We start from the raw sequence: 27,736 nt of genomic DNA on the forward strand, positions 1-27,736 counted from the left end.
AAACACGCTGAAGCTGTAACCAATCACAAACTAAACATGTTATTTCAACCAATTTTGAGGCAGCATGAACCAGCAGAAAGCACTCTTTTATGAAATGCATGTACTGAAATGATGCATGCCTTTACATTTTTTATTTGTTTTTTACAAACACCATTTTAGAGAGTAAATCTCCAAAAAAGGATCAACTGGATATCTGTGAATGAGAACTACACTGCTTGAACTAATTGTAGGATAATATGAAATAATAATAACCATTAATAAATCAACTATTCTCAGAGAATGAAAAAAAGAGAATTTATTTTCTCAAATATTACTCACAGTCTTTATCCATGGGAGAGCACAAGTTGTAAAATTAAAAATTGATCAAACCAAAACATTCTAATGCAGCCAAAGGAAATAATCGGCATGACTGTAAAATTAAGACAACACTAAACTGAGACTTCAGCTATCATAGTGTGAAATTAGACCAATTGGATGTTTACTTTCCTACCGATTATCAAAATATCACATTGTAGATCTTGTTGCAGGCTGAACTGGTCATTGATATTTCTGTCCAAATGTGACTATTGTTTTTATTTTGACTGTAATCTGATGATTGGATTGGTTTAGGCCACCAGTGTAAAACGTGCTTTTATTTCTCCTTGAATTGAACGAAGACATGCTAAAAGTCCTGTATTTGCTATTAGCTTAATATACAGTATCTACTGGATCTTAATGTACACTTGTTTATTCTGGGCCATATTTTCCAAAGTATCACAGACCTAATGGCTTGAAATGGCATTTGCTTTGAAGGCTTATCTTGATAGATTATAACTATTTTAGGCTCTCCAAAAAGAAGGAATGTCATGTTTAAGTTTAAATGACATGCTATAGAAAAAGTACAGAGACAGATGGATTCTGAGAAGTCTGTGTCTATAGCAGGGCGTCTTTTGACCCCTGGCTGTTTCTTCACAGACGTACATGGGGTGGCTTTAATTGTTGAAAGGAAAAACACCCTTCTGACTTGCCAATATCCACATCCTCTCTTTCTTGCCCTTTCGATTAATTTTTCATAATCACTTAATGGTTTCCTTTTCCCACACACTAAAAAAAGCAGGCCCATCAGGGCACGCTGATGCTTATTCTGGTCTCTCTTGTCAGCAAGGCCACAGCGGAATTCATGCCAGACTGACTCACTAAGGAGAAGAAGTTGGGTGCTGTTTAGTACAGACAGCTCATTTTTCTGCACCCAGAAGCTTCTGTCATTTTCAAGAGATGAACATTTAGACCACAGCCATCATCCTGAAACTTGCGTGGGATACTGTGTGTTGGGGTCAACCTGTGACTGATTGATTCACTGAAAGGCAGAGATGTGGGAAAAAAGCTGACGTCCTCCTTTTTCCTTCGTGAGCTACTCCAGCACTGGGTGTAATTTAGAGGAAGTCTTAATCTTTTAGTGGAGGAGTGGTTGGGAGGTATTTACCTTCTTACACTTGTATGTTTATTGTGGCAGTTTCAGGCAAGGAGGAAAATGTAGGAGGGGGCGCTCTGGCTCGACTAGCTGGGCAGGAAGAGGGTGAGGTGCTGTGGAAGTATTTGCATCCTGTAGGTCAGGTTGACCAGGCTTATTGTACTATAATATGGATGGTTTCATTTGACCGTACATAGTAACACGCAACTTTGAATGACAGCAGGACAACCATGACTCCCAGTGCTGCCGGATCCATAAAAGCAGCCAAAAGGCCAAAAACGGTGACCCCTCAGGAACTCACTCTGAAATATCTATGATTTATAGCCTCTGAAAGAAGAGAAAGAATTGGGGTCTGTTTTCCGGGCCAATCAGTCATTCATTCCATGTACTGCCTCTGTGTATTTGCTCTTGGGTCTGTCAGGGACATTGAGAAGCAGTCATTCCATGTCTCAATCATTTGAAGAGCACACCCAACAAATACAATGTTAGTATATGGTTCCCCTTTTATTATGAACGCCAGCTTCTACCATTTCGGGAATGTTATTTGTAGGTTTTTCTTTTTATAGCCATAAACTAACACTGAATGGAAGTTTTGTGTGTGTGTGTGTGTGTTTGTGTGTGTGTGTGTGTGTGTGTGTGTGTGTGTGTGTGTGCGTGGGTGTGTAAAGAACATATAAAGAAGGTTCATTTTAAGGTTTCACTTTTAATACTCAAAATGTAACATTCACAAATAATATTTTTCATGATATACAAGCATTGCAATACACTCTCTTAAATTAGAACATATACATAAATGATAAAATATAGTCTACATATGTGACCCTGGACCACAAAACCAGTTGTATGATGCACTGGTATATTTCTAGCAATAGCCAACAATACATTGTATGAGTCAAAATTATCGATTTTTCTTTTATAACAAAAATCATTAGGATGTTAAGTAAAGATCATGTTCCATGAAGATATTTTGTAAATTTCCTACTGTAAATATATCACAACTTAATTTTTGATTAGTAATATGCTTTGCTAAGGACATCATTTGGACAACTTTTAAGGCAATTTGCTCAATATTTAGATTTTTTTGCACCCTCAGATTCCAGATTTTCAAATAGTTGTATCTCCACCAAATATTGTCATATCAAACAAACTATACATCAATGGAAAGCTTATTTATTCAGCTTTCAGATGTATAAATCTTGATTTAAAAAAAAAAAAAAATTACCCTTATGAATTTTTATGGTTTTACTTTTTATGGTTTTGTGGTTCAGGGTCACATATATGTAAAATATTCTAAAATAAATAAATAAATATAAAAAAAAAAAAAGCAATGTAAAATAAAACTTTCACTCATATACCATCCACAACTTATCATTGTGGCCAGATGTGATTGGTTCTAGTTAAAACGCCTTAATTATGGATTTGTTTATTTAAAACATGCAGATTTTTGCTTCACACACCACAATTTAATGGACTGGACTCTGGAGTCATGTGGATTATTGTTGTTTTTATCAACTGTTATAATACACTGAAAATAAACATGACAACTGGAGTTGTGTAAGTGATTTAAAGCATAAATTCACAGGTTGGACATTTAGACAAATGAGGACAGGACTCAGTTGATTGCCAGACCTGTAGTAATGCCACAAACAGATTCCACAATCAGCTCTGAAAATAAACTCTGCATTTTCCCTCAAGATAAATGCAAACAATACAGGCCTGTTGGTGTCATGTGTGGATAATGTACATGTAGGCAATAATATCCTTAACCACTTGCAGCTTATTTTGTACTTCTGATTCCATATTAAAATCATGCACAAGTGAGTTAAGTTACATAGCACCCAGTTTGTAATAGGACAGCACAGCAGAGTGATCTCAACTGCAATGCAAAACCTGGCAATGCAGCAGACACCTAAATGATGCCATGCGCATGATACTGGAGCCCGTTCAGGTGTAAAATACAGGCAGAAATTATATCTTTTATGGACTTGAGGATTTACTTGATGACCTCTAGCTGAGGTTCCCAAGACCACACACGGGAAAAGATATTTCTTCAGCAGCGTAACATATTTCTGTTTATTGACATGTTCTGGCTACCACAAGTTTTTCTCCACAGATATCCATAAATTCATTGTTGTGCTGCATTTCGGGTGCTGCTTATTTTTGTTTACATTGTATAAACATGCTAGTTGGGACGTCTGAAACTCTAGTCTTTTAAATTAACAGAACAAGCCACTCATTTATTTACATGTCCGTACTTGTTTTCGTTTCTAGTTCATTGGAATATACAAGCACCAGACGGAAACCCTATGTTGGCTACATGTTGAAATGTAAACCTCACCCTCACTGACCACTACGAACAAGGTAAGCAAGCCAAAGCAGAGGGGGAAAATCAAGCTAGACATGACCCCCCCCCAATTCTCAAATGCTCATATCCACTAACTGGGCGGCTGTTTCTAGTTATTTCACGGTGATTCACTATGAGCTCTCACATGTTATTTTTATCAGGTCTCTCTTGGGATTATGCAGCGGATGCAGATGGCTATGGTACAATCTGTTGCAATCCAGGTTACAGGGAAATCCTCATTTCAGCTGGAAACAGATAAATGGTGCACAATTCTACATCATAAACTCCATGGTAGCATGTCAGAGAATGCACTGTTAGAGAAGGAAGAGGTAATATAGTCCAGATGCAAAAGTGATGCGACCTTAGATCTAAAGAGCCTGGCAGAAAAGGAGGTGATATGAGTGCATATATATAGTTATATATATATAGATACAGGTCCTTCTCAATCAAAAAGCATTATTGTGAAAAAAGTTCATTATTTTCCATAATGTAATATATTAAACGTTCTATATATATAGATATTGCACACCAACTGAATAATCATTCACCCGGTCTTTTATTGTTTTATACTATGATTTGGCATGCAGCTCATGAAAACCCATTCCTATCTCAAAAAATTAGCATATGAAAAGGTTCTCTAAAACGAGCTATAACCTATATCTGAATAACTAATTAACTCTAAACACCGCAGCAAAAGATTCCTGAGGCTTTTAAAAACCCCAGCCTGGTTCATTACTCAAACCACAACTCATGGTTAAAACACACACCCTCAAGGGAAGGGTCAGGACACAGAGAAATTTCTTAACACTGTTGTATCAGGCACATATGGGAAGTTGAAGGACAAAGGAAAAAAAAACGCTGCACAAACGAGAAGAGGTGCTGAGGAATTAGAGCTTCCAGAGCCTTGGAGCTTTTGATCCTTCCCATCCGATGGCTGAAGATTATGGTTCCATTATGGAGCTACAGGGGTTCTATATAAAAAGAAAAAACAAAAAAAAACACACACACACACTTCAGACAAAACACACAAACAAGTACTATGAAAGAAGAGGTGATTTATTATATTTACAGTGTCAAGCTGTAACAGTGGGTGGATACCAAGTGGAGTTGGGCCAATCACATTGCTCCTATGTACACATCCACTGAGGTCAAAAGTCTTAAAGACCACTGATCTCCAAACCTTGAGGTCATTCTTACACCACTTTCTCCACTTTATACTGCCTTTAAGGAGGCAGGTTGGATGAGACGTAAGTGGAATCCATTAATCCAAGTGTACATTGTCACCGATGTAACTTTTATCAAACGGCATACATGTAGCACCGGTTTTTAAATTGTCCGTATCCAGGTTTATGTGCTGTATTTCCCTGTTCAAAGTCTTCGATATTGTTGGGTGACTTGCGTCATGGTCTTAGATTGTCAACAAGCAATGCTTCCAGCACAAAAAACATGTCTTTGCTGGCTTGCACTGTCAGTTTGATAGAATTTAATCTGGAATGATAGATGCATACTGTACATTTGGTAGTCAAAACTGAATACATTTGAATCATGTGCAGTATAAGTTCAATAAGATAGTCCAGCTTATAAATAAGTTAACAATATATAATACAACTTTATACTTTATTTTACGGGACTTAACATGATACAAAAATATTGATCACAGTGTATTTTTCTTCGCAGAGATTCGAAATGAATGCTATGAACCAGGGAGTTTCAAAACATTTCATGGCAATAAATTATATATTCATTATCTGACAAATACAAAAAGACAATTCAATTAAAACAATGAAAAAAAACATGGCTCCAGCCTTTAGAAATCTCTCTCGGTCCTTGATAGCTCACCCCATGTTTGATATGTGGGGCTGAATGTGGACATTTCTTTTCTCCCTTTACTCGACACTAGTCCACATGACTAGCACATGTGAGTCAGATAAGCAGCAGCCAAACACAGCACTGCTCTAAATGCCAGCGTGTCCTTTGCATTCAGCGCCACCTGCGCTTAGTTGTGTTTAGTTCAGTCTCCCCCAGTATGTGGGTATACAGCGACACAGTTCTTCACTGAAATACTCATTATCGTTACATCCTCTTTTCTTGGGGTCCATGTTACATGGCGGCCTGACACAACTAATAAAAAGAGAGGAGAAAAATTGGTATTACTATCTGATATCATCACTGTAGCATTTAAGTGCAGCATTTTGTAAAGAACTATTCAAATACAAAAAATCAACACCATTCACAGTATTACTAATATAAAGTTGATCAATGTGAAAAAATAATAAGATAATATATTTGAAAAATATATAAAACGTTGGAACTGATACTGGAACATACTGTAATTCTCTGACACTTTGACAATAGAGGCTGCGAAATAATATAAACTGTATTGCGAGACAATATGGAAAAAATAAACATTTCCTAACACATTTCCACAAACTGTAATATTTGAAAATAAGGATTCTTTTATTTTTTTTAAAGGGGTCATATGATGCGATTTCAAGTCTTCCTTTCTCTTTGGAGTGTTACAAGCTGATTGTACATAGATAACATCCCTGAAGTTGCAAAGACTAAAGTCTCAAAACCAAAGAGATATTCTTTATCAAAGTTAAGACTTTGCCACGCCCCCCCTAAAACGGCTCATTCAAACACGCCCCCACATATCTACGTCACTATGTAAAAATATTTGGTGGTTTCAGTAACCGCAGTAAGTGACCCCTAAAATATATTAGTTGAACTATGAACTAACAGTGAACAATACTTCTACAGCAATTTAATAACCTTAATGTTAATTTCAACATTTAACAATACATTTTTCAAAACAAATTTTGCATCTGTAACATTACTTAATATGCTATGAACAATGAACCACTGTATATTTGTTGTTTTACATAAAGATGAATAAATGCTGTAAAAAATACATTGCTTATTGTTAGTTCATGTTAGCAAATACATTAAATGATGCTAATAAATTAGACCTTATTGTGAAGCATTAGACCACAAACTTAGGGCTCTACCATAGACACTTGATTCCTGCTGTCCTATGCTGCTCCATAAAGCATAAATCACCTTAAAATGAGGTAATGGTACAGGGCCTTGGGGTTGAGAAACTGAAACTAATAGAAATTGAGTTTTTCTGTATCAGTTGCACAGGTCAGAGAGGGAAAGAGCATGAAAAGCCATGCCATATGAAACATTTAGCTAAGGTTTAAATCAATACTGTTTAGGAAACCAATTTATTTTCCCTCCCTGCTTTCTGTATATTTTATATATAACAGTGCGTTAATTTTTGAAATGAAATAAGAATGGGAAATGACTTGAGTAAATTACATTTAAATTCAATTAAAAAAACAAAATGACAACTAAAATTAAAAGGAATTGTAGTGGCTGCCCTATCAACATAATTTATATAGTAAAGTGAGGCAGAACCAGCAACACAGGAACATGGACTCAACCACTGGTGCAAGTTTGGGACATTTTGTCCCTCCAATGGCAGACTGGTATGACACTCTCTCAGTATCTGAAAACACAATTATTTTACATCTGACAAATAACAGCAAACTCTTTTCTCACCTGCACGTGGCCGGGTGGAACCGCCTTCCTTTTAAGAAGCACTTGTTAGGGGACTCTGTGCATTCACACACACATTTGGTGCGGTTGAGAGGCTGACTACTAGGACACACCTTGGCGCAGGTGCACTGGCAAGTGTCCTTGTTGAAGCTCTGTTGAGGCCTGCAGGAAGAGGGCTTTGCTTTACACACACACTGACAGGTGTTCTTGTCCAGGTAGCGGTGCGGTCCACAGCCTGCTGTTCGCAGCTCTTTTCGGCAAACACAAAGTCACAACTCCCATCTCCCAGCCCTTTCCCCAGAACTCATAATCAATGACCAAAGACTGAAAAAAGAGAGAAGAGAAATAAAGAAGTCCTTATTTTATGTTGACTTATTTTTACATTTGTGAGGAAATCTTTTGTCAATGCTATGGAATGCCTGGCTGATTCCCAGAGCATTACACAAATAAAGAACAATGTCCAGCATGCACATTTATCAGACACGATAAACCATTCAGCAATACAAGCTTTTTACCCAGAATTCCTTATGCCACCCCCAAAGGCCTAAACAGATGTTTTTCTTTACAACTTGATGAAAACATTACGTTCGGTGGCTAATTCAACTCTACTACAGTATATTTCTTTCTTTGTTTTGGAGTGTACAAAAAGGCTGAGAAAAATAACTTGGCTGAAGAGAGAATTCGAATTCCTGACACAAGTGTTTGTGTTTTCTAATGATTAAGCTAATCGTGGCCATATTATGAAGAATCATAGTTATGTAGGAGTTTATAAACAGCCATATAAAGTTTTTGTTAGCATATTGTTCCTATACATATACGCAGAGAACCTTGAAAAATAGACAAAATTATATTATACAAGTTATATTATGTTAACCAGAATGATGTGTGAGTGTGGTTTGCTGTTGCTTTTTCAAGACATTTCTCTTGGGAAACTGCTCAGTTACGGTAAATACAAAATGATATTTGGTTTTCACTGGAAAGGTACCATACTGGTCTGGTTTTGTCGGAAAAACCACATTTAAAAAAAAAAAAGAAATCCATCACAACACAGCGTTTTTTTGTTTGTTTTTGTTTTTGTGTTTTTTTAATAATTCACTGCGGATTCAGCTCACATATATGATTTCACACAATGTGTTCCCTATGAGAGATTTGGGGTTTACCTCACTTACCATACTTGAGATTCAAGTCAGCATTTATATTGCTTAGAATAACACTGAAAGCACTTTTCTGAAGGTGTTGGATTTAGATAGTTGTTCTGAAACAGTTTTATTCAGTTTTATTCAGATGGATAAATGTTTTTTTTTATTAGAATATTAGGAGATTGGCTAAATGAGGTTGGATATATAATTTGCTTCACTGGACTCAAGCAGATCAGATGCATTCTGTGCAAGATCATTTTTGAGCACCAACTATTTGGGGGGCCAATGATATGACACTCACTTTGTCTGGACCTATTAAATGTTTTCAAAAATATATTAAAAACTGCATTTCATACTTACAATGAATATGTTTATTTTATTTTTTTCTGAGAATAATATATTTGTCTTTTTTTCATTAAAATTCATTTAGATTTTGATGTTTTGATATAATTAAGAAACAAGAAAGAACTGAACTGTTATAAGATGTCATGTGGTACAACGTAATAATAATAATAATTTTGAAAAAAAAATATATTTACACCCAAAAAAATATAAAATATTTATAAAAAAAAAAAAAAAAAACAAACAATCAATCATTTTTTTTTTTTTTTTTACATTTTCTTTATCTTGGGCTCCCTTATTTATCATTGACACTTGAACAATCAAGCCACATATCTGAAAACAAAAGAAAAAAGAATCCATTCACACCATACAAATACAGTAACAGAAGAAAATACTCCATTCTGCAAAATGCTGCTTCATAAGCACCAAACAAAATCCAGCCAAAGTTGCACGCCCTGACAGCAATCAGTGTTTTTGCAATGGTGCTCTGTCATGGTCAAGCCACATAACTGCTCTCAGACCATTTCAGCTATGTTTTTGTGCCTCAAAGGACTTGGGGAGGAGGTGAAGAGAGAGAAAGCATGACCCTTTATATCAGTATAGCATCAGTTCATCTTATGCAACCTCCCACTGAAGCTGAGGAAGCTTGTGCTACCTTTGAGCATTTATATGTTTTAAAGGGAACATATGAAATTACACAACTGGAAAGAGGTGAGTCCATAATGCTTAGGTATAAGTAGTCAAAGTAAGCCACAAGATAATGACCCACAAGATAATGTGCTATTACAAGTATGCAATATAAAGCTTTTCTGTCACAGACTGCGCCAAGTAAAAGGTGACGTGTGACATTTCCAAGAAGCAACTGAAAAGAATAACAATCACGACACATTCCTCCTATAGTGTGCCTGTTTTTGCAAAGATTCATTTTACCTGTTTCACTCCCCAACCACTACAGTGGAGCTGAATGGAAATCTAATATTCCATTTTAGTATGACAGACAACAAAATTGGCCAGCATGCTAAAGCTACATTACCATCCACACCAAATCAACCTGTCTTTTCAAATTTAATATAGTGCCCCAATATGTGTGCAGCTGTTTTATCTGCACTCACACATGCACTATGTATTTATGCTTATTTTAGCCTTAGGGTCTTCTGACTGCACAGCTCATGCATTCTTATGCTGTGTGCATAAACCAACATACTGCTGTATCCACACCTGGTTTGACCTGTCATATTTACTAAGTGTAAGGAAGACAAGTATGTCACTACCATCACACTGAACTTGATTTTCATCATGCTCCACTTGAACAAGAACTCAGGTTTGAGATCAGATAGAAGGGTGAGAAGCAATTATCCCATTTTAACTGAGCACACTTTGCTGGGGATGTTTTTGTTTGGCTTGAACAATTGCCACAAAGCTGAAAGCAGCTATTATGGCAGCTTTCCTCTCTGCAGAAACTCAACCGTGTTTTTGTAGGCTTTGTTTTGTTGACATGTAGTCAGGGGTGTTGATTGCAGAGTTTTGCTGTGTGATTGCGCTCTGCCTTCATGACAAACTATTTCCTTAATTCCAGAGTGGACAGCAATGTTCCACTTTCACCACCCATTCTAAGAACAGCATATTTATTTATTTATTTATTTATTCATACATATTTATTAAATGAATTAAAAAAGTTCACTCATTTTAGTCACCACATTTTGGCATATTAATACCAAATATTTGTTTGTTTGTATTTAAAACAATAAGTAATATGGATTAAATAAATAAATAATGCAATTTCTGATTTTATTACTGCATTTAAACAGCATATTTGTTTATTTATTAATTTGCATCTAGCTGTAGTTATTGCATTTAGAACAGCTTATCAATACCAATTATTTATTTATTATTATATAAATTATAAATAAGGTGTACATAAAAAAATAAATACATTTCTGCTTTAATTACTGCATTTAGAACAGTGTATAATACCAATTATAGCTATTTAATAAATAATTAAATAAATAAATATGCTGTTCTAAATGCAACTGAAGCAAATTTATTTATCCATTCATTCATTCTTATTTATGCTTTAGTTGCTGCATAAAAGTAAAATGTAATAGGAGGAAGTCGTGGCCTAATGGTTAGACAGTTTGACTTCTAACCCTAAGGTTGTGGGTTCCAGTCTCGGGCCGGCAATACCACGACTGAGGTGCCCTTGAGCAAGGCACCGAACCCCTAACTGCTCCCCAGGTGCCGCAGCATAAATGGCTGCACACTGCTCCGGGTGTGTGTTCACGGTGTGTGTGTGTGTTCACTGCTGTGTGTGTGCACTTTGGATGGGTTAAATGCAGAGCATGAATTCTGAGTATGGGTCACCATATTTAGCTGTATGTCACTTCACTTCACTTTAATAAAGTGCAATAAAATGAACTGCTTTAGATTAGATACACAGAATTGCACAGTTAACACAGAGGTCTGTTATAATTTAGGTTTCTTCTAAGGTGGCTGATGAATTCGCCCAATAGAAATAGGTTTTGCTCAGCAAGAACAAAAATTTGAAGGAACACTGATTCCATGCAAAGCCAGATTTTCCATAACATACTAAACTGCTTCAAATAATTTCAGCATGACTCATGATATCTGAGACTACAGACCTAAATCAGCATGCCGAAACCGTTAATTTAATAATTCTACAAACTTTTTTTTTCTTGTATATGGATATATTTATGTAGTGGTGATTGTCTGCCAAGTTATGTTCTAATATTGCTGAATAAATTAAATTAATATTCATCAAAAACTTTAGTTAGTAAAGAAAAGAAGTTCTCTCATTGGTGGGGTCCCTCTTTCAGTACAAGTTTGTTTCTCTTTCATACAGTCATGATCAGACACATATGCAAAACACAGCATTGTAAGGCTGTAAACATGTGCATTAGCACTTACCAGAATGTGGTTTTGAAAAAAGGGTGTCGGGCAGTAGCACACATCTGCATAAGCGATTGCTCCAGCTGTGATTCTCTGGGCATGTTTTATTTGCCACATGACATCTGTAGAGGAAACAAGTGATTAGCAAGGAGACAGATGGTAGCGTGGGTTTTAAAAAAATCCACAATAAAAAGCAAAATATTTCAAGTCTCAATTCAACAAGCGCTGACTCACATAAGAAATGCTAGCTTTTGACTTAACTGTTATTAAACTGATTTCTATTCATACGAGGATTGTAAAATTTCATAGACACATTTCTTTTGATCACATGCAGGCTGGGTGTCATAACCTCACTGCAAATTAGCCTGTTTGCATTCTTTGATTCAAAAAAAAAAAAAAAAAAACTTTCAAAGAGGACATGGAAGATGACCTCACTGAATACAAATATATTTCAATCTGATCACTGACTTCATTTCTTAAGTAAACACACCTCTAATGAACTGTCCTGAAAAAGCACAACATTTTATACTGTGTTCTTGGTTTGGCATGACTCTGGCAGTCGGTCAACAGGATGGAAGAGTCAGAGTTGTTTCAGACAGAAGGAAGGAGAGAGTGATGTTATCAGAGTCCCTTGCTGTCCTGCTAACCAGTTGCACATGGTGTAGTTGGCATGGAGGTCTTACTAAATAAAGCAGAAGCACACTACAATCCTTTAAATCATGAACAGTATGGATCAGATTCTTACAAATAGCTTATTCAGACACCACAAATACTGCAATATATTTTAAGAACTCAAAATGTTCTTAGGTATCAAACAAAATGTATTTTTGTTCATATGAATTTTGCCATTTTGCCAGCTAACACATATAACCGGAAACGTGAAGCAATATTATAAAAAACACGACTTTCCACCAAAAAAATACTACCAAAAAAATAAAAAAAAAAGATATATATGAACGAAACACACTCATATGAAGTGATTAAACACGTTTTGCATGCAGTGAAACAGATTTTTATCATATAAATTTATAGATGTGCCAGGCATGTAGGAGTGGAATTTGCCAGAAATTGCATGTTTCAATACTTTCTGATACACAGGTCCCAATATACCTATTGTAATTATTATACTAAGTATTGCACTTCATTTCTGCAATTCAGTGCGATTTTTTAAACTTTTAACCTCAAAAGGCATATTAGCCCAGATACGGTGAAAAGAATTTAATAAAATAATAATAATAATAATAATAATAATTGCAAAGGAGAAATGCATTTTGTTATAAATAAATTAATAAAACCTTGAAATAAAAAAAATATAACAATACTAAAATATAACTGTATAAATAAGTACATCAATTCAAAATTAAGATCAACAACCAACTGGCAAATCTAGTTTTTTATTCCATTTCATTTATTTCCAACTCCAACATTGCCTACTATGAGGATCCAAACTGAAGTCACAGATGAGCTGAAACTCATCTTCTTGTCTGCTCCATTATCCATCTATCTTCTCATGGCCTCAGATTTTAAGTCCAGGCTGCAGCTAGTGGGCAGTGAAATCACAGGCTTCACCCAAGATAAACTTTACTCTGGCTTCTCTTTTGTGAAGTGATATGAATCTGTGAAAGTGGAAAGTGTGTGTTACGCTAACAGTGGATCAACACTGGTGTGAAGCGTTGCTTTGCTTTTCCATTAAGTGTGGACTGCAAAGCGTCTGGGATTTGATATTGCCTGCAGGCAAGAAAAATGATACGGAGCAACCCATCGAGGAGAGTCCTGTTCTATTAAACTGTGTGAGGAGGTCATTTCTAAAGCCTCTTTGAATTTCAAGGCATCTTTTCCATTTGCATTGAGTGTAATCAGTGTATATGCATATGGTTTTAAACATCTGCAATGCATTTACATATATCCACAGCTGTAAGGCATCTATAAACTTCAACAATGTGCAGCCTAAGGAGATTTAGTTTTAATTACGACTTCATCCGTAGATTATTTGACTAACGATGTTGGAAGTCAAGCCATAAAACATAGTTTCTAACATGCAATATTTTAAAATTATTATTAGTACATCAATAAATCTAAGAAACTGATGTAAGAGTAACACTATGTAGTTAAACTGCCACAATCCATACAGTCCAGTGAAACTGAAAGGCCAAGAGCAATGCTTTTCCTGACCCCTAGAAAGACTCCATCCACTAAAAATGTCATGTAGTGGTTCACTATGAAGAGAAGCTGGCGAGAATTCTGGGAAAACTACAAACAAAGAATGATGTGTTTAAAATGGCTTTCTCTCATATTTAAACAAATATCCTGTGCATATTTTCAGCATGGGGACAGAACTGATAACTAACATGTTAAAAATCACCAACTTAAACACAAAACAAAAAAAAACTCAGACATCTTTGACATGTCAGTTGTTATTACTAATGTCAATTAAATTATTAATTTCACCAAGTTGGATACAATTCAAACACAAATACACAAAAGCTGAGGTTGTATTCAGTAGAATATGTTATAAATATAACCATATTGTTGATACAGTACATATAATGGTAGGGAAAAGAGATTTTTTTTTTTTTTAATTATACAGTTTTAAAAATGTATAATTTATTTGAATATTATAATCACAACATCCAAAATTGCTCAACAAAATCTAAATATTTAATTATCTAATAAATAAATAAAAATCTATCTATCTATCTATCTATCTATCTATCTATCTATCTATCTATCTATCTATCTACTATCTATGTATCTCTCTATCTATCTCTCTCTCTCTCTCCCTCTCTCTATATATATATATATATATATATATATATATATAATACAATATTGCTTTTTTTTCTTAACTCTTACATCTTGTGCTTTTGTTGATATTTTTTTTTGTCTTTTCTTTTGTTTGTGAAATGCATGTTGCAACTCACTGAAACAGAATTTCCTCAAGGGGATAAATAAAGTACTACTACTAGAGTGTTTTCATATTTGGCTGCTAAAATCTGGAATAGCCTTCCTGTTAATGTTTGTGGCTTAGACACACTCTTCTGGTTTAAATCTAGATTAAAGATTTCTTTAGCCAAGCATTCACATACAGTAATACATATCACAACCTTGTACTATAGTTCTATCAGATCGAATGAACATGATTATCTTTTGTTTGAAATATTATGAATGCAGCTACATTATTTATTCTCCATTTGCCTTTCTGTTTCTACATCAGGATGTAAATAAAGTTCATGCCAGCTCAAGTTTGGATCCAGCCTATCGTGAAGATTTAGATGACCCCAACACCTGTGAAGAGATGATGCCAACCCCTTGTGAGGACTTCTGATGACGTCAACTCTGAACCAACAAAAAAAAACGTCCAACTCTTTCAAATATTGTAATCATTAGGATCACATCATTTAACCACTGCTTTAATGTTCCACTGTTTCTGCTTAAATAAATATGTAACATTAACTAACTGAATGATTTGTATTACCTTAAATTCTTTCATATGGACATTACAGTACTGTGAAATACTAATATATAAAACATGCAGTAAATGCTGTGTGGCTCGCATACAAAAAAGTTGAGGACAGTACATGTTACGCCTAGAACCAAATTTAGATTTTACTGTGGGTTAACTTTGAACACAGCCAATCATAAAGTCAAATTTAGACCTACAGACCCCTCGCTCACCAAGTCTATCCTAAAGAAAATACCTCTCATGAACAAATCCTTGGAGAGAGCAATTTTTTTTTCTTTTTCTGAAAGAAAAAAAGATGTGGAAGTGAATGATCAGGTTGGGGCCATTCAGACCCTTGCTATTTATTACTTTGTCACCTCCCTTTCTCCCTCCCTTTGTCTTTACCACCCTCCACTCTCTCCTCCACTCTGTTTTCGTGAGTTTAAGTGTCTTGGGCATAATGTCAGGTCCCCAGGCACATTTGGCTTCAGAGTTATCCAGCGAAAAACCAGGCTCAGATGTGGTTTTCCCCTCTAGATCAGAGAGACAAGAGACTTCACGGTCTGCCCTCAACCTTTGCACTGGAAGACATGTGTGTCTGCGTGCAAGTGTGTGTGTGTGTTTGTGTGTGTTCAGTCTTACACCCTGCTGAGAACTGACTCGGCTGTAACAGCTCCAATTACAGGTCCACTATCATTAACCTCCCTTGGCTAAAAGGTGAGAGGTCAGGACCAGTTAGCATGACCCAAGGCTGGATCAGGTCCAGCGAAGGACCATTCTCATGCATAGATCAACCCTCCTGTCTGGCTGTCCATGAAATCACTGCTTTTCCACCTAGACAGCATGGGTGATATATTACCCATGTAGAACTGTTTGTCATTAACAGTTTGTTCACACTGCATACAAATCTGAATTGGGTTTCACATCTGATCTTTAGGATTGACTATCCACATTATCATTTGCAAATTATGAAATATGATCAGTTTGTTTGTAGTCAAAATGCAATATATCTGCCTCACTTGTCATAGTAATGACAGAAAATATAAAAGATAGATACTGAAGCCAATAATTATTTTCATGTTATAACCAATACAAATAAATGGCCGATATTAAAATTCTACACTATTTAGTCTGCATAAATTGTCTTAATAAAAATAAAATAAAATAAATAAATAATACATCAAATATGTTAAACCACTACTAATATTGATCATCTTAAATTGTAAAAATTCATTTAGGCATCACAACACTAAAATATACTGCATGAAAAAATTGATATTCATTTGGAGATGTGCAAAATATTTAACAGTGCTATTACATGATTAAATTAAATGACAATTAGATGATGGAAAATGTTATCTAATACATAAAAATAAGGGACATAAAATGACAATTAAATATCCAATGTTCCAGTAACAAAAAAAAAAAAAAAAAAAAAAAAAAAACTAATACAATAAATAATACATACTTATATATTGTGCATGCCTAGCCATTTAGTGTGAAAAGAAAATAGAGGACAGAAAACTGAAAATTTGCCTCTTTTGATCATCCCACAATTTGCATGAGACAACAATGGCAAAAATATGTGACCCTGCCTGTGAAAACCCAGCTAAAGTCTTTTTTTTTCTACATAAAATCATCCTTCATAAAGATGTAAAGAACATTCTGTGAAACAACATTTATATCTTTAATACTGGCTAAGTAAGACAATGTCAAAGATTTAAATCATAGTGAAATTAATTGTTGAAATCAAACTTTGATGCTTGGTATCTCATAATTTGATTTTGAGACTTTAGCCTGGATTTCACAGACAAGGTCACATATATGCATTGCTCATTCATCCATTTATTCACCTTTTGCAATTCTGTATATGAAGATAAAGAGACAATACTGTGCAATTTGTATGTCAAAGATGAGAAATGAAAAACTAACTCTGATTAAACCATTTATGCATAGATGCATTCCATGGGTTTTAAACCTGGTTTGTAAAAATTAAAGCTTCTTTGCTGTTCAGACTGCCAACAACTAAAGGAATTTGAGTCAAATACACTAAAATATCAGAATGTCTGAAGATGATGAAAACTTGAGCAACCACTGAATAAGCTTGTTTATGGCAACAAAAGCAACAATAGGTGTAACTGTTGAGACTGCACCCCTACTGAACACAGTGTTTGTTATGTATTTGATGACAGAACAAGTTTTTTGACACAAGGCACTGTAAACATCATTACATGTCAGTCCGCTCTGCATTCTAAACTTCAAATATTCCATGCAAGCTAATCAAACAGATGGCGGCATAATTAGTGTTGCGGGTGTTTACTTAGAAAAAGGGAAACAGGTTGTTGAATATCAGAACCGTGAAATAAAGCAAATTGCCGACTAGGTCCGAAATGGTTCAGTGGTAAACTACACATGCACAGGGTTCTCAATGTGTTTTCAATTACCATAAGCTCAGTGGCATAAGACAACACATTCCTGAGAACAGAGGGGGGAGTTAAAAAGGACTTATGATATGGTCCATGCGAGGTGGAAGACGACTTACTGGATGACTAACGTGCACTTGCACCTTGCGTAACGCAAAACAGAAGACTCCATTTAGTCTAGCAAGGTGTCAGGAAGATAATATATAAGCTAGGATAACTTGGAGAACATGCTTCTAATACGACTACACTGCCATACACGTCCATAGGCCACAGACTGTAGAGACAAATCAGCATTCCCACCTCTACAGTAATTCAACAAACCCATATGTTGTTTGTTACACAGAGCTGATTCGTTCTTTGCTGGGGGCTGTCTGAAGAGGTCTGCAGCTCAACTGATTTACATTTAAAAGTCTAAAGAGGATATAAATATCCTTTTCCATATGTTAATGCAAACTATGCTACAAGGGATAGTCAGCCTGCACTTTGAATCACATTAAAATGCCAAAACGAAGGTCGGCTGTTCAAACAAAGACATATTTCACGTCAACCTCTTCACTCTGTATTTCTCAATGCTAAAAACACTACTTATCATACCTAAAATAATGGACTGCAAAATGTTCCAGGAATAAAAAATGTGCAAGAGATTGAGATCAGTTGTTGTAACCAGGAGATCTTCAGATCAACAGAATAAAGCAGTATTGGCAGTATGAAGGTAATTTTATATCAAGATAAGAGTATGCATTATCGCAATATTGTTATTTTTGCAGGAAAATCATTCTAATCATGTTTTACATAAGGACTAATTGATGACAGCCCAATGAATTTTTAGAAAAAGAATGCAAAACTGAGGCAGTAATGCAGGCATGACACGAAACAAAGTTATGTGGTTCTTTTGCTGTTGTAGGTTATAAGGATCTTTGAAATAACTGAAATAATCTGACAAAGTGATTAAGTAAACCTGCCTGGAACCACTTTACATGTGTTTCCTAAAAAAATAACTGCATGCCTTAGAACATTTATCAACCAATCAGATTCCAAGCCAAGCATTCAACATCCCTCATAGTATAAGCATTACAATGGTGTAATTACTATACCCCAGTGAATTAAATATTGTTAAAATATTCTATTTATATGAAATATCCTCATTATATACTGTAAATTTTTTGATACACTAGGTCACAAACCACAAAAACAGATTATTTACAACAAATGAAGCCAGTTTTTGCATCACATCATGCAACAATTGAACTAAAACTGAAAACATACTGAAAACAAACTGAATACATAATGAATACGACTGGACGAGCCACATTAAAAGCCACATTAAAAACACATCAGTTAAACATCTATATTAATGCACCAACCTGCAGCACTGCTTCCCAACTGTAAACAGCCTACAGTTAAGTCAAGTTACACCGCATCAAAACAATGCATTTCTATAGAAAATATTTATATATTTTATATTTATTCCTATATGGCTGCATATTGTTGTGTATGTTGTCTTTCTTCTCCACAGGAAGCTCCTGTCACTAAGACAAATCCATTGTGTGTGTAAACATACTTGGCAATAAAGCTCTTTCTGATTCTGAATCAAGTAGTTTACATTGCAAGAGCCCTGCAACAACACTGCAAGCTATAAAAATTGAACTTGCATACTATAAACATTGCATCAACAGAATAATAGAGTAAGGGGATGGTGTTTCACAGCTCCCTCCAAACTATGTATAAATAACTATGTCATTCATTCATTCTTGGTGTGTTAAGTTCTTTCTGGAGAAGCTGTTATATAAGAACTTAGTAGTTTACGAGAAAGAGTGGAAAAACAATAGTAAAATCCTGATGAGCTGATGAAAAACACACACACATATTGGCATATAAAGAGCAGCTGAAGGTTAAAAGTCATTAGGTAACAGTCTGAGTTGTTTATGAAAGCCCCAGTGATGTCTGAATGTTTCTCCTCCTGAAGAGCCTCTATTTTCCTAACATAGTGAATCATCACCTCCAAAACAATACAGAGTGAGAGAAAGTGAAATGCAACCACAGCCAACTACTGATAATCACTACCAGCTCTCTGCCATTACATTGCACAAGCGTTGATAACACCAATAGGGTTTATATGCTATGTTACACTCTAGATCACACATCTGAGGTGAGACACATACGTTTTCACGGCAAACAGCGAGAACAGCGAGACTTTGTTAACACCTTGCGGTTCAAAGCTGGACGCTTGAAGCGGACCACCCTGCGTTAAACCCCTGGTGGTACAGACTGCCCTCGTCTTTATCAGATGGCACAGGTTTGGGCAGTATTTTTCCAAATATAAGATTAGAATCGAGCTGAAAGCATTCAAAGCTGACCTGGAGTGATCTTGAATTAATCTGGCCTTGGAGTCAGATTAAATGAAAAACTTCTCTTATTCAAGAACAAATTCAGAAAGCACAATGTGCAACATGGATGAGATCGCAAGACAGCAAGTTCCTAGCCCGGGTGTTGACCTTTACAGCTGTAAAGACAGCTGTAAACAATTAAAGAGACAAGCACAGTAAATGACGTCAGCTAAAGGTAAAGCTGCACGTCCGCACTGAACTCTCCATCTTCAAAGTGGCATCCCCACATGCGCAGACGTTATGCTGTCCCTGTTTGCGTGAAAGCATGAGAGGAATGAGGAGATGAAGCCTCAGTGTGTCCAGGAAACCAAAACAACATATAACACACTTCCACAGTGCAGGTCGCCCTAGGAACACATCTGCTTTTTCTTAAGCAAGGCCTGGCTGTGCAGGACCTAGTGGGGGGATGATGCCTCTTTCCTTTTCACTCCTCCTACTGCAAATCACTTTGACAGGGGATGGCTTAAGAAAAAACAGCACTGAAAAACATAACAACAAACAGTTCATTTCTCCAGTTCTTCACTGAAAGACTCTGAAAGTTGCTTTTTAGCATTAAACATGTTTTGATTTGACATGCAAACATGCATGATGAATAATTAAAGGGTCAGTTCACCCAAAAATGAAAATTCTGTCATCAATTAGTCTCCCTCACGCTGTTCCAAACGCTTGATACTTTCATTCATCTCATACACAGAGCACATCTCAGAGGGTAACAGAAGATGTAACATGCTTGCTTGATGCCCGAGAACCAATTGGGTTCTGAAAGAACATTTGAGTTCCTACAAGAGCAAAGAACTGAGGTTTATTCTCGCAATTCAAGCAAGTACCACATTCAGGGCTTAAAGTTCTCTGGCACCGTGCCGGATCTCCGGCGTGCGGCTTTTGGCTGTGGGAAAAAAAGTCTTCCTACATTTGTTGATATCAGTTCGAGTTCATGAGTTTGCCTACCAATGTATGAGATGAACACAGCTATCACTCTTAACCAAACTAACATTACTAGCCAGTCAGAAGTTTTTGCCCTTATAAACACGAGACACGCATTAGCTGATGAATGGAAAAGAAGCCTGGGTCTTGAGAGCGACACATCGAAAAAACTGCATGGCGCAATGGTCAAAGATTTCCATCTGGCGTCATATTTAGATAGAAAAGCTATTTTAAAAAAAGCAGCAGGGCTTTGTAAACAGCTCAGAGTATTCACATCATCTCCATAAGAACAATACGGTTGGCCAAATATTAAAATTAAATGGATTTAAACGTCGCTGAATCACATGAAACATCACCAGGCCGTTGGCGCCCTCTGCAGGTATTTGTTATAATATAGACATATTACATTGTATATTTAACAGTGTTGTTTAATAAAACCATGTACTTGGTTTTGATACTTTATTTGAGGCCAATTATTATTGCCTCATTGTTACTTTATATATAAATATAGTCATATTAAAGCCTGTTTTTCCACTTAGTTCTATTTGTATTACTAAGCACTAGATTAGTTAAAACATTTCAAAATACAACTGCATTGTTTTACTTTTTGTGATTAAAAGACAAATATTTTGTCATTGGAAAATTTCTAAAAGTTTTAAAACATTGTCTCAAGTATCTGCATTTTGTCTCACCTTGTGAGCTACGTGTATTGTCACACCCCTAGTGTCTATGAACACGATAAAGGTCATAATTTTCCATGTGTCTGACATACCTTTCATTCTTCAGGTCAATCATATATGCATAAACAACAACAACAAAAATAAATAAATAAATAAAATAAATAAATTCTGTTTGAACAAAGAAAGCGATACATTTGCCATAGTATCCTTTCAATTGTTAAAGTTGTCACAGTCATTGGATTCTTTGCATGTGCTGCACTTTATTTGTTCCATTTTGTTTTATTAGTTTATTTATTAGAATTTGAAAGATAATAACAATATTGATTGATAAGTGTGATCTGATTTTAGTCCTTGAAACCAAAAAAGTAGTGCAAGTCCTTGAAAGTCCTGGGATTTTATTTTGCAGTATCTGTACGAACCCTGTTTAAGTTACCAATTCTAGGACCATTTTAATGTTTTTGTTGTCATTAATCGAACTGAACTGTAGTTTTCTGTAGTAAACAGTCTTTGTATATTTCCTATTTTATATTCATGTCCTAGTATTTAATTTACCATTATTTCTTTTAAACAAAATAATTGTAGAAATTTCATGTTTAAGATTGTAGGTAATCTTGTACCCTGTCAAGGACAAAACTAACCAGCAAAACTTGATATCAAAAGCATCCTAAATGTGTTTGCACCATATTGTAGTGAGTAACCATTCTTGTTATTGCTGTTTCAAATATCCCAACATAATCTGTAGTCTGAGCCTGTCAAGGGCTAATGGCAATGGCAGATACGTTACTAGTTAGTTTCAAGGAAAATCATTTTCTTTTTTTGTTTGCGAAATAACCCTGTGTATGCGTCCACCCCCACAACCCCCAGAAAAAAGCATTATGGAAGCGTTTTGAAGTTAGAAATTTTGGAGACATTCGTAAACACAATCAATGAAGTTAGTGTAGCTAAACTTGTATTTGCTAGCAATGCCTTGAATGCACAATGCAAAAGACATCAAGCAAAAGCTGTCAACTACTTCACATTTCTTTACTGACATACAGGTAACACCTCATGTTCCATCTGACAGGGAGATAAACAAAGTAATCAAATGTTGAACGGCAGAAGCACACGGCATGTGTAAAGGCCATTTTCCAAAGTGTGTCACCCACTTTGCCTTTCCCAACATGGCTAACATCTCTGTGATGCTTCCCCTCCTGTTTGCAAACAGAACTCTGAGCAATGGAGCAACAAACTGGCTTTCATTGCCACACATGTGGGATCGATAGGTTTCCTCTACACAGAAAGAGCAGCCGCTGTTTTCGCACACAAAGCATGCATTATTAACAAGTCTTTTTCACTCCTTTTCTTTCCTTTCCTCATTGCGTGTGCTAATGAGTCACAGTTTAGCGCGTTGACTTCTGTCACGAACAGGCGAATGGGCTAATCCTTCGTTCTTTGAGAGGATAAAATGGTAAACATTTACACAAAGTATGTGAGGGAACTACGCAGGGCTGAAAACAGGGGCCGTGCTTAATTCTAAAAAGTACTAAGAGATAGAAAACAGATTCAGGGTTCCAATTTTACTCAAGACAGTATTTTGCAACTCATTTTGTTTTTTGCAACCAACACCTTTAATGTTTATACAAAAAAGTTACAAAAATACAAAAAAGTTTATATATAAAAAAAAAAAAAAAAAGAAAAAAAAAAAATAAAGGTTGAGCTACATCGTGGTTATTGGCATGCAAAAACATGACTCCAAAGCACAGCCATCCCAATAACTGCAATATAGCACAATCTCCATTGAGTTATTGCTTTTATACAACAGTGTTAAGTCATGTTAAGTAAAAAAACAAAACAAATTTTCATTTATCATGGTCTAAAACAGGGATTACTAATGTCTAGGGAGCTACTTTTTTGGAACAAATTAAGATTTGTTTTAATTATATAAGGACCTCAAAGATGTTTTTTTTTTCATTCATTCAGCTGATTCGTCAAACTTTTTGCTGCAAGAATGCATACTTTGCAAAGAGAACCCTAATTAATAATTAATTAATATAATAACCCATTGCTAAATACTAGATGCATCTTAAAATACAACAAGAAAACATTCAGTTCACTTAGTGTTGTTGATATCTGGTAATCACATTAAAACAGCAGTCAAATATGCATAATACCTAACTCTTCAGTTCATGTGCATTTAGTTATGAATATATATGCAAATGTATGAGTTTCACAACAATCTAAATAAAGGGTATATTAGATAATGATTAAACATTACATAATATAAAAATGCTAAACATGCTATGTTGCATTATGGAAAACTTCAGCTCAGATGAACTTTCGAGCTGATACAGCAAGAAATTTGAAGATTTTTACTGTTGATTCATCTTTCTCAGTTCACAGTTCTCGCCATGTGTCTACGCTCTGCTCTATGCTCATTAAAATGACTCCTCTATCTCTCACTGTGGCAGCAAGGGAAGTGGCAGAGGTATCAGAAATAAAGAAAATGGGTTTGGGACTAGAGAAAAAAAAAATGTTTAGGCTGTCTCTGTTTCTTTAAAATGCAAGGCCATCAGTGTTTCTCAATGTATCAAATTAAGCATTTCTATACACTGAAGAAGATACAGTGTGCTCCACAGTGGGAAACAGTGATTTGACTTGAGCAATAAACACTCTCTTGCATAACTACTGAAAGCTTGTACATACACCATTACATCCTATATAGTCAGCTTAAAGGTATTTTACTTTATTCACTGAAAATTCACCCAAAAATTATTTTCCACTTTATCAGCACTCCCCGGAAAGCCGTGTGAGGTTTGAACTTATTATATATATATCTATATAATATATATATATATATATATATATATATATATATATATTATATATATATATATATATATATATATATATATTATTTATTATTATTACTATTATTTGATTATTATTACTATTACTATTATTATTACTATTATTTGAACATCTATTACAAACAACATTTATGCTGTTTGCATCAGGCCACAAAAAATATGCTTTGTAGCTCACTTGTCCGTGCTGACTAGTTAATCAAGTCTGCACCCTGCATGGTAAGTTCATTAAGAGTCCCTACTGGGATTTTCCTGCCTGACAAAATTCCTAAAACAACAGATGAACAGGAAGTTCTCTGTCAGCCTTAACAATGGGTGGCCACACCACACCACCAATATGAAAATCAATTTGATGAGCTACTGTACGTCATTGGGTGTGCAACTACATCCAAAATACACACATTAGTGTAGTCACATATCCGCTGATGAGACGCTAAAGAAGGCCAACACAAACATGGAATACAGAAAAGTCAATTTTTTTAATGTCTTGGTGTGATAGTTTATCTCCTATATAAGTTACCCTATCATCAGTTGCTCCCACTACATCAGAGTGCATTTTAACACATCAGCACTTACTTTGTTCAAGATTTCTGTTAAGGCTGAGTAATAGATTTTAGGAAACTGTTGCTCTGTTCCACAACTTAGCCTCTACCTTTAAATTTATGCATTTGGCAGACATTTTTATCCAATGTGACATTCAGACATTTTTGCCAGGAGGAAAAGACACTCCCACAACAAATTGTGATAGGCTTAACAGAAAACAGAAATCCAAGATGGTGGATGAGTGACATGATGATTGTAAATAAACTTTTTAATTCAATACTGTATTAGTAAGAGTTAATAATTTCAGTGGGATACATAATTGACCCCCCCCCCCAATATTTGTATGTGCTACTGTATATGTTTTTATATTTATTAGATTATTGCACCACTAGCTTAAGGTGTGGTCACATTACTGCATTTTAAATGAAAAATTTGATCTGTTGTCAAGTGTAGCGATGTATGAAGCACAGCTCACACTGAAGTCACTTCCAAACCAAGCAGCTTTTGGTTGGTCAGTACTTTCTGTTGGCAACTACATAACCAACTTGAACACAATGCAAAATCTACATGGGGAAATCTTCCGCCCTCACTTGAAATTCCCTATCTCATGGATTCCTATTGAAATGACTGGATTTTGTCTGAGAAAATTTGACAATGGTAAATGTGACCGGATCTTTAACAACATGCTAACTTCATCTATTCTCTTATGTGGTGTAGCATAAAATCTTTTAAGAGTAATATGATAGTTTATATATTGATCTTCACAATGTCATTCTTATGTACAGCTTTTTCTTAAGAGGCATGATGCGATGTACTCCACGCTTGTGCTACTTCCGACAACAGTACAAATGGATTTGGAACAGTGTAGACTGCATCAAGCGTTATGGTGTGATACAATATGACACAGTGTTAGTCTACACTGATATTCTATTCAAACCTCTCAAACATTCAAAGCAAAAGAGAAATAAAATAGTACAGACGTAATACATCAAAACCTTTCATCAAATCATCAAAAATCTTCATCACACTTACTCTGGTAAGGCTCTTCGAATTATTGAGTGCTGCTGTCGGTACAAATCCTGTTTTGACAAACAGCTGCAGGAAGTGTGGTTGGCGAAGCTTATGGTGACTGGCTTGGCCCCATACTTCATAGGAACTGTGATTTCGAACAACTGCAAATGAAAATGGAAGAAAGGTCATATTTTCAATTAAATCAAACTGAGGTAAGATGTGAAACTGCATGAAGGGTTACTTTAAGGAGTTTGCTGGATGTCAAAATGAATTGTGGGCAGCCAATTATATCTAAATCAAGATTAATGAATGGATTTATGTCTAAAGGAGTTGTGCAACTGTGATTGCACAGAGCCTTTCTGCGAATTCAGTGTACAGACACAACAGCAACTACAGTCTGATCAAACTTGTAAGGGGAAATGGGTAATAAGGAACTCGTGCAAGATAATTTGCAAGCCAGGCAAATACTGTTAGACCAATAAATCAAAACTTCCTCCTGCTTTGAGGAAACAATCCAAGGAATTTATGTTGAATGTGCAATTATAAGCGGTAGTAACGGGAATGTACTCCTACTGTAAAATGGCCAGATACATATAGTTTAATTTCAATTTTTTTTTTTTTTTTTCATAAATGACAATGAGGAACATTGTTGATTTTTAATGAGTATGATTTTTTTAACTGCCTGTTAGATTGAGAGCACATTAGGAAAGAAAATGTGCTTTCAAAGAACAGCTATAATCATTAAAGGTTCTGACTACGATTCAATGAATTGGTTAAAAGGAAATTTTACCCAGAAATTTTAATTCTGTCATCATTTACTCACCCTTAGGTTGGTGCAATGCATATGACTTTATTTCTAATGTGGAACATAAAAGTAGAATTTCTGAAGAATGCTCTGGTCAAGCTTCAAAACATAACATAAATGCACCATAAAAGTAAAATAAAATAGGTCCATATAAATTGTCTGCTATATTCCATGTGTTCTGATGCCAAACAGCATCAGAATTCACTGCTAAACTTTCCCTTTCAGTGCTATGAGTGTTAACAAACCACTTTTAGGATACTTTAATGGTGATATTATATCTTTTTTGAAGTCTGAAGGCTTCAGCTGACGTAATTGTAATTTCATGGAAAAGAACATGGAAAGAAAGTCACACAGGCCTGGAACAACACGAGGCTGAGTCATAGATGACATAAATTTAATTTTTGGTCTCTATTGTCTTGTCTACTCATCATGCACTCTTTCAGTCTCTTTGTGATGCATAATAGCTGCTATAGACCTAGATACTTCATATTCAGAACCAAGGCAGTAAATTCTTTTAGCAGGACAAACAAACAAACAAGTTTCCAAAACCTCTGGAATGCTAAACCTCCCACGTCAGCCCCTGTTGGATTAACAAACCACCCTCAAGACACACATAAATGAATTGTGTTTAATTAGAAAGAGTGTTATGGGATGTTACAGTCTCTCTCTGACCCCACTAGTTGGCTCGCTTCACCTCTCCCTTCTTCTGTTTCTTAAGTACTCAAAGTCATAAAGACACTTTATAACTGCATAGCTACTGTACATCTAAAGACAACTTTTGCTTTAACATTCAGAATCTGTGAAAATGTACTGTATTGATGAGCTCAATCCAGACTGCAAAAACAATACAAAGGCACAGTGTTAATATAAGAAAACTATTTTTACTATCTTTAATGGGCCATTAACACATAATATTAATCAAGAACAATGGAAAA

General features: G+C 35.4%; 1 pseudogene; it reads right to left on the reverse strand.

Annotated features, from left to right (window-relative positions):
- Nucleotides 1-4,839: 4,839 nt before the first annotated feature.
- The window catches only part of LOC109110852, a 36,066-nt pseudogene continuing 13,169 nt past the window's right edge, over nucleotides 4,840-27,736 (reverse strand).

This window comes from Cyprinus carpio, chromosome B1, assembly GCF_018340385.1.
Source record: "Cyprinus carpio isolate SPL01 chromosome B1, ASM1834038v1, whole genome shotgun sequence".
In the NCBI taxonomy this organism is placed as follows: Eukaryota; Metazoa; Chordata; class Actinopteri; order Cypriniformes; family Cyprinidae; genus Cyprinus; species Cyprinus carpio.